At 39.9% G+C, this 9,916-nt stretch overlaps 1 non-coding gene across 1 annotated transcript; it reads left to right on the top strand.

Moving 5' to 3' along the window:
* The first annotated feature begins 9,608 nt into the window (after nucleotides 1–9,608).
* LOC122049847 lies at nucleotides 9,609–9,715 on the top strand. Its single transcript, XR_006131101.1, has one exon. It is a non-coding gene; the product is annotated as a small nucleolar RNA R71 (small nucleolar RNA).
* The last annotated feature ends 201 nt before the right edge of the window (nucleotides 9,716–9,916 follow it).

Raw genomic sequence — 9,916 nt, 5'->3', positions numbered from 1 at the left:
ATAAATATTATAGAAGTCAACCTCTCTATTTCTTCATCGTGGGTATTAAATACCGGATGTGCTTCGCACATTTGTACTAATGTACAAGTACTGAGAAATAGCATAGCATTGATAAAGGGCGAGATAGACCTACGAGTAGGCAATGGAGCACGGGTTGTTGCTGTTGCTGTAGGGACTTATTTCCTATCTCTGCCTTCTGGGCTTATACTAGAGTTAGACGATTGTTGTTATGTGCCTGCATTGACTAAGAACATTATATCAGTTTCTTGTTTGGACAAGAAAGGATTCTAGTTTATAATAAAGAACAAATGTTATTCTGTCTATTTAAACGATATGTTCTATTGTAGTGCACCTCTGATGAACGGACTCTATATTCTAGACCTTGAGAGCTCTATCTATAACGTTAGTACTAAGAGGTTCAAATCGAATGATATGAACCACACCTATCTCTGGCACTATCGCTTAGGTCATATAAATGACAAGCGCTTATCCCAGCTCCATAAGGATGGTTTGCTGGACTCATTTGATTTAGAATCATATGAGATATGCGAGTCATGCCTACGAGGCAAGATGACCAAGACTCCCTTTAGTGGGCACAGCGAGAGAGCGACTGATCTGTTAGTACTCATACATAGTGATGTATGTGGCCCTTTCAATGTCGCTGCTAGAGGCGGTTATAGGTACTTCATCATGTTTACTGATGACTTCAGTCGATACGGTTATGTGTACTTGATGACACATAAGTCTGAATTCTTTGAAAAGTTCAAAGAATTCAAGAATGAAATACAGAACCAGCTTGGCAAGAATATTAAAATACTTCGATCAGATCGAGGTGGTGAATACTTAAGCCATGAGTTTCGTGACTATTTAGCTGAGTGTGGGATTCTATCCCAACTCACTCCTCCTGGAACACCACAGTGGAATGGTGTGTCCGAAAAGAGGAATCGTACCTTATTAGATATGGTACGGTCTATGATGAGTCACACAGATCTTCCGACATACCTCTGGGGTTATGCTCTAGACACGGCAGCTTTCATTCTCAACCGAGTTCCATCCAAGGCCGTGATAAAGACACCATATAGGATATGGACTGGGAGAGATGCCCAGGTGTCTCTCATGAGGATTTGGGGCTGTGAGGCTTACGTACGACGTCAAGTCTCAGACAAATTAGGGCCCAAATCCGACAAGTGCTATTTCATCGGATATCCCAAGGAAACTAAGGGACATTACTTCTACATTCCCAGTCAGCACAAGGTAGTTGTGGCAAAGACTAGGGTCTTTCTAGAAAGGGACTTTGTTTCTAGAAAGACTAGTGGGAGCGCGTTCGATCTTGAAGAAGTTCAAGATGCGAACAATAGCACTGATGCCTCGATGGAAATTGAACTGGAACCACAAAGTGTTGTGGATGATGTTCCACAAGGAGTTGAGGAACAACAACCAGTTCAAGTAGACATTCCTCTTCGCAGGTCTGATAGGGTACGTCGTAAGCCTGAGAGATACTCATTTCTCTTGTCTAACAATGATGACGTTGTGCTCATAGAGGGTGAGCCTACCACTTTTCAGGAAGCTGTGATGAGACCAGATTCCGAGAAATGGCTAGAGGCCATGAGATCCGAGATGGAATCCATGTACACCAACCAAGTTTGGACTTTGGTTGATCCATCTGAAGGGGTAAAACCCATAGGGTGCAAGTGGGTCTTTAAGAGAAAGACTGACATGAATGGACTTATTTATAAGGGTCGCTTGGTAGCTAAAGGTTTCAAGCAGATTCATGGTATTGACTATGATGAGACTTTTTCTCCAGTAGCGATGTTTAAGTCCATTCGGATCATACTTGCTATTGCAGCCTACCATGACTACGAGATATGGCAAATGGATGTCAAAACCGCGTTTCTGAATGGAAACCTGCTCGAGGATGTGTACATGACACAACCTGAGGGTTTTGTAGATCCACAGCATACTAGTAGAGTATGCAAGCTACATAGGTCTATTTATGGACTAAAGCAAGCTTCTCGGGGCTGGAATCTTCGATTCGATGATGCGATCAAACAGTTTGGTTTCATCAAGAATGAAGATGAGCCTTGTGTCTACATGAAGGTTGTAGGGGACATAGTTGTCTTCCTCATATTGTATGTGGATGACATACTACTCATTGGGAAGGACATCCCTATGCTTCAGTCTGTCAAGACCTGGCTAGGGAGTTGCTTCTCAATGAAGGACTTAGGTGAGGCATCCCGCATTCTTGGGATACAGATCTATAGAGATAGATCTAAGAGATTGCTTGGCCTAAGTCAGAGTACATACATTGATGAGGTACTCCTACGGTTTGCCATGCAGAACTCCAAGAAGGGATTTCTGCCGATGTCACATGGCGTGAGTCTATCGAAGACTCAAGGTCCCTCTTCTAGAGAGGAGAGAGACCGCATGGATCAGATCCCTTATGTCTCAGCCATAGGATCAATCATGTATGCCATGCTATGTACTCGACCTGATGTCTCGTATGCTTTGAGCATGACGAGCAGATACCAGTCAGATCTAGGTGAAAGTCACTGGATAGCGGTCAAGAATATTCTTAAGTACTTAAGAAGGACTAAAGAATATTTCTTGATATATGGAGGCAATGATAAGCTAGCTGTAAAGGGTTACAGTGATGCTAGCTTCCAGACCGATCAGGATGATTAAAGATCACAGTCGAGGTTCGTGTTTTGCTTGAATGGTAGTGCTATGAGCTAGCAGAGTTCACAGCAATTCTACAACGTTTCCATCTCATTTGAGAGATTATCGATAGAGGAGATGTGAAGATTTGCAGAGTACCTACAGAGGCTAACATCGCAGATCCCTTGACCAAGGCTTTGGCATAGAGGAAGCACGATGGTCACACTAGGTCATTAGGCCTTAGAGCCTATACTGATTGGCACTAGTGCTAGTGGGAGATTGTTAGTTAAAGCCCTAGAGCCAATCATTTGATGATTGTATGGACTCATGTATATCATATTATTGTATATTAATAAAGGTATTTGTTTGGTTATTATACTTAATTGTATTAGTGTCAAATAGACTAAGTATAATAGCGTCCTTGAGTAGAAGGTTCATACCTATATCAATCGATTAGTTGAATCGATAGTGAGATGATATAGGGAACACTACTCTAAATCATTCCTAGTCGAGTATTAACATTCAGGGACAATGTTAATGCAATAAGACTAGCATGTAGGTCAGCTCGATGACTTGATCTCACAAGTCATGGATATGGAGATATCAAGTTAACACATGGGTATACATTAGAGAATGTATACTGAATGACCCGCCATGAGAAAGTATCATGGATACGATATATGAGTGTCATATACTTTCTCATGTGGCTATTAATATGACTATTAGTCCTTGGACCTGAAGTCACCATGGATCCCTACATAAGGAGTTATGTACTTTAGTTTCGTCAAACGTCACCCGTTACTGGGTGGACTATAAAGGCGATTACTGGGTATGTAACGAATTATGTAGAGGGATGTGAGTGATGTAGATGGGATCTATCCCTCCCATATGACGGGAGCGACATCGTTATTCTTGATAGAGTGAGATCACTAAGTGCATGGCCATGCCCAAATGAGTCAACATTAGATGTTGACCTCATTTGATCGAATGAGTCTACTTGGAGTTCAAGATTTAGATTGATTAGAGGATGACATGGTCTATGCCTCACATTGATCAATCTAGATGTCAAGGATAAAAGGACATTTGTCACATATTGTGAGGAGTCACAATTAGTAGTCACAAGGTGATGTTGGATCTCAACATTTCTTGTAACTTGGGTAGCAATGATGTATTGCTAGATGCCGCTCTTTGCTTATGTTTCTAAAAGAGTTTAGAAACATTGCCAACGTTACAAGAACCTATAGGGTCACACACTAAGGACAATTAGATGGAGATTTGGTTCATATGATGAACCAAGAGGATTAGATTTATTTGATGAATCATATTGGATTAAGAGTAATCCAAATTGGGCTAATTGAGTTGGACTCAAGTTGATTCATGTATTTAATGAGTCTAATTTAGATTATGACTCATTAAATCAACTTAATTTAATGAATTAGATTTATTATATTAAGTTGGCTTGAATCATATGGTTGGATTAGATCAACCATGAGAGAGATTTGATCAAGTTTGACTTGATTTGAGAGGAAGAGAAAAAGTCAGGTTTGACTTGACTTTTTGCCACATCACTAGTGAGTTGGCAAGATTTGGACCAATAGGATTGCTCCACATCATCAATGTGTGCCATCTCATGGAGGTTACAAGCCTCCATATCATTTAATGTGGCCGGCCCACATTAAATGAGGAGGTTACACTTGTTGCCATGTCATTTAGTGAGGTGGCAAGATGTGGACCAATAGTGTTGATCCACATCATCCTAGAGCGTCACCTCATGGGGGTTACAACTCTTAATGGTCTCCACATTAATTGGAATTAATGTGGGGGTTTTACACCTCCTAGAGTGGCCGGCCACTTGATGGCTAAGGGGTTTTTTGATTTTCCTATCATTGATTCATTCACTCTTCTTCTTCCTTGGGTCCTCTCTCTTCTCCTTCTCCCATTCCTTGGTCGAACACTCCATTGGTGCTAGCACACCTTGTGTTTTGGTCATCTCCTTCTACTTGTGTCCGTGTGGATACATATAGAGGTTGTCTACTTTGACAACTAGAGATCCGGCGACATCTTGGACAAGCGGGAACGCGAAGGGCTTAGCTACAAGGGTAATGATCTTAACTTTAGTGTAGATCTAAAGTTTTTACAAACTCGTACAAGAAAAGGTTTTTCAAAAATTTTGTTTATGAATCTTTGCACGAGATCCATGGCTTTGGGTGACTCGGGGTTTCCGCGACGCGAAAAAGCGGTTTTCGCGGCCCGAAGAACCCAACATAATCTACGCACATAACATAACAACATCATTGAAACAAGAAGTTGGCAAATCCATGAATTCATACATCAATTCACATCACAAATACTTCCTCCATCCTAGAACTAGGAGATCTACTCCATGAAACAAGAGAAAAGAGTCGAAGACAAGATGATCGTAAACATTTCTATCTCAATCAAGAAGATAAAGAAGAAATGCTTATCTACAGACGACGAGTGATCTTCGGAACTAATCCGTGCCACCGGAGTTGAATCTTGGATGAAAAACTCCTTGAAATCACCAGATCAATGCCCAAAAGGTGAAGGAAAGCCTCAAGGTTCCATCTCCCCAAAGGCAGAGTCTCCTCCTTTTCAAAAGAGGAGAAACCCTTATATAGAGTAGGGGTTTGCGCGCCACATGGCCCGTGGCACGATCGTGTGAATCTCATACGGCCTTGCCTACTTTCGTCTCGGCCAGAGTCACACAGACGTGTGGCTCTCACATGGGCGTGCCATGCTTTGTCACTGGATGTCTTGCATGACCGTGTAGATCCACACGACCTAGCAAAGTTCTGCCTTTGGAAATATCACACGGTTGTGTGGCACATGGGCAGGCAATGCTTGGTCTCTAGAAGGCTTACACGACCGTGTAGATCCACACAGCCGTGTTCTGGATTAGCTTCAAAAGTGACATCACCGTGTGGCTCTCATACGACCGTGCCATTCTCCTTCTTTGCTGAAGTTACATGGCCAGCCAGCTTCACTTGGCCAAGGTCATTTTCCTTTAGCATGGCCGTGTGACACTCATGGCTAGTGTCTTCTTCCTCTATTTGATTGTTGAATTGTCCATGAACATCAATTCTTCTCCAAATTCGACCCCTATAGATAGAAAACACACAAGAGTAGATCTCCGAACAAACAAGAGTAAATATGCTAAAAGTAAGCAAGGAGCATGAAAATGCATAGATAAAGCATGTGTTAAATATAGTAATGTGCATCAAAACATGCTAAACAAGTGTATACAATCTACGCACATCACACCCCCAGACTTAAACTTTGGCTTGTCCTTAAGCAAAATGTCGCAATCTAGATTCATATGTTAATGCATCATAATCCCTAATTCACTTTCCTATCTCTATCCAAAAGTTTCATTGATAAGCATGATCATGGAAATAACTCAAGTATGGCTTAAGCATAAGTCTCTTTGTGCACAGTGCAAATAAGTGACCCAAACCCTTCAAGTTTCAATCTTCGTCCTAGTCAAGTCGTCATTCAATTGAGTTCCTAATATTTCCGGTGATAGGCACTTACCTGTCACACACTTGATTCATATTTCTCCATTAACCCAAGGTCTCAAAGGCGTGATCGATATCAAGAGAATCATAGAAGTTATTTCCCCAGTAACCTAACCCGATCTCAAAGGGGTAACTTACTAGTTTCCACTCACAACAACTATTTTTTTATCCCTTATTCAACATTTTTTTTCTTTTCACTTTTTTTTTTAAAATTTTTTTTCTAAGTGATTGCAAGGTGCAACACTTAACACATATGTATATAAGCACAAATGTTAGGATATTTTGATTTTTCCAGCCTCATCCAGTAACCAAAATAAAGTTTGAGAAATCACCATGGAAACCAAGTACTAAATAAATTGGATGAATCATGACTATTTCAATGATATCAACTATTCAAGCTCAAAGTAAAGTGAAAGTAAGATCCTTAAGGTTAAGCCAAATCTCAAAATTATCTCCATACGATACTTAGCTCATATCATGCTACTTAAGAGAGAGAAAAAAGGTACACTAAATATACTAGCATCATTTACTACATCATGAATCAAGATTAAAACGTGCTAACCATTTTACTTAAAGACAAGAAAGCATAAAAGTGAAGATTGATGTTCTCAATATGCATGCCACAATGTTTCAAAACACAATAAAAAACAAACTCAAGAAACTAATAAAACAAAACAAAATGCATAATGAAATAGAAAAAACTGAAAAATGCAATGAAAAATCAGGTTGTTGCAAACACCCCCCCGACTTAAACTTTTCATCGTCCTGATTAAATCAATATGATGGTAGAGGAGGAGGTGGGGGTCTACATGAACGACTGATAGGAAAACCTGGAGTCTCACTCAGGAACTTATGATATTCATAGAGGGCATCCACTTGTTGACAAGTAACACTCATGCCCTACATGAATTCTCTCATCCTTGCTTGATCAATATCATAGTCCTGAACAAACTCGGCCACTTGACCTTGAAAATTTCTCGTAAACTGAAAATGATCTTGCACCTCTCTAAATTGATCATATGATAAAGTAAAGCGACCCTCCAACATTACTCGTTGGACCTCCAGTTTCTCATGAAGCGAGTCTAGAGATCCACGAAAATCAAAAAAATCAAACCTGAACTGACCCGTACCATAGGCGAAAGAATGCCTAGCAAGTTCCGGATGTCTAGACGGCTGCGGGTGTCTAGATGACGAGGGCTCAATGTGGGGCTCAGTATCCTCAAATAAAGATGGAACATTCTCAGGATCTACTTCAGTGATTACCCAATTAGTAGGGTTGCGAACCGAAGTCTGCTTGAGATAAGGAAGGGGTAGTGGAAAACCATCCCTCATAGGAAAAGCAAAGTCATTCTCATCCCGACAAATCATTTTCATAGCAAGACATGCTCAACTTAGATGATTTTCTCCATTTCTAACTTCTCCCATGATTCGATGCCCCTGAATTAATCATGACCAGCTCATGGAAACAAAATACAACATGAAAACAAACAACAACAATGAAATAAAAACACTAACTAATGAAAAGAAAACATGAATTGAAACTAACTAAAGAAACCCTTGGGTTGCCTCCCAAGAAGCGCTTGTTTGAGGTCTTTAGCTTGACCGATCCCAGTTTTCTTTTCATTTTCTTGCCCTCGAACGGCAGATATATTTTTAATTTTTGTTGGGAGGACTTCTCCCAACATCACTTGCTGGATCATGAACCTCATCCAGCGGCCTCCCATGAGGATGGAAATTCCAATCCTCTAGCTCGTAAACATCCACCCCGCTACAAACACTTACTAAAAGAGAAGAGACATGGTTAGAAGAATTAGATAAATCATACTCCAACCTTTTCTTACCAATTACCAATGAAAGCTTTTTTGACATCAATTATTGCTCCAGTTGTTGCAAGAAAAGGTCTTTTTAATATGATTGGGATCTTTGGGTCTTCAACCATGTCGAGTACCACAAAATCTGTTGGAATTATGATCCCAGCAACTTCTACCGGCATATCCCTCTATTATACCCATAGGATACCTGCAAGAATGGTCAACTAATTGTAGTGCCATGGTAGCAAGTTTAAAGTTTTTGAGACCTAATTTATTACAAATTGAATATGAAATGAGGCTAACACTTGCCCCCAAATCACAAAAAGTTTTTTCAATAAATTCAGCTCCTATATTGCAAGGAATATAAAAGCTCCCTGGATTTTTAAGCTTTGGGGAAGTGTTCTTTTCAAACAAAGTACTACATTCCTCGGTTAGAGCAATGGTCTCAATGTCTCCTCTTCTTCTTTTATTTGACATGATGTCCTTCAGGAATTTGCCAAACTTTGGCATTTGTAAGATTGCATCAATTAAAGGAACTTCAACACAAATCTTCTTAACTTTCTCCAAAAATCTGCCAAACTCTTCATCTTTTTTCAGCATAACTAATCTTTGAGGAATAGGGACTACATGATTTTGTGGGTTAATTGGAAGAGTCTCTTCAACCTTATTGGTACTCTCCTCTTCATCCTGAATTTGAATAGGTTCAAGTGCTGAAGGAGAGAGCTCTTCTTCAGTTTTCATCCCTTTGGAGCTGTCACTTGAAGATCCCCCAAGGTCCGTTCGCTCCTAAGTTCAATTCGATTACAGTGCTCTATAGGATTAACATCAGGTTTTCCAGGAAATTATCCTGGTGCTCTTGAAGATGAAGAAGCTAACTGGGCAATTTGGCTATCTAAAATTTTCTGATGCTTGTTAGAATTATCCATTCTTTGAGTTAACTTCAAGATATGTTGCTCCATTTCATTTAGACTGGAAATAATTTCCTCAAGAATTTTCTCAATTTTAGAAGATTGATAGCCTTGAGAAGGTAGTTGTTGTTGTAAATTTTTGTTGCCCAGGTTGGAACCTTGGCCTTCCCCCCATAGATGATCCTTGTTCTTGGTTGTTTCTATAGGAAAAATTAGGATGATTCTTCCACCCAGGGTTGTTTGTATTTGAATATGGATTGTTTTGTCTCTGATTATAGCTCATGATAGCATCACATTGTTCTAATTGATTGATTTGTGCTGAGATAGCTCCTAGAGGACATGAGCCTTGAGCATGATCAGAACTCCCATATGTTTCACAACAACATACAATGGCACTGACTGTACTAGTACTTGTTCCCATATTTTCTAGCTTCTTTGTAAGAGCATCCAGTTTTGTAGACATCATAGTGATTGCATCTACATCAAATTTCCCTGATGCCTTTGTTGGGTTTGAATAAGAATAACCTCCACTTCTTTCAGTTGCCCGTTGATGATGATTCTTTGCTACACTTTCAATTATATCTTCAGCCTCATCTAAACTCTTATTCATAAGTTCCCCTCCAGCAGTTGAATCTAGGAACACCTTAGTATGGTAGTTGATGTTGTTATAAAATGTGTGCAACACTAACCACTTCTCTAATCCGTGATGTGGGCATTGTCTGAGCATATTATTGTATCTATCCCATGCTTCAAATAAGGATTCTGAGTCTGACTGTCTGAAGCTTGCAATAAGATTTCTCATATGAGCTGTCTTGCTTGGAGGATAGAACTTGTCTAAGAATTGCTGCTCACATTGCTCCCAAGTGGTAATGCTATTTGGAGCTAAAGAATTTAACCATTGTTTAGCTTTATCTCGTAAAGAAAACCCAAATAATAATAATCTCATTGCTTCTGAAGGAACACCATTCATTTTCATGGTACCACAGATTTCATAGAAAACTTCCAA

Source organism: Zingiber officinale, chromosome 2B, assembly GCF_018446385.1.
Source record: "Zingiber officinale cultivar Zhangliang chromosome 2B, Zo_v1.1, whole genome shotgun sequence".
NCBI classification, from domain to species: domain Eukaryota; kingdom Viridiplantae; phylum Streptophyta; class Magnoliopsida; order Zingiberales; family Zingiberaceae; genus Zingiber; species Zingiber officinale.
The sequence above is the reverse complement of the archived record's forward strand: the minus strand, read 5'-3'. Positions and strand labels throughout refer to the sequence as shown.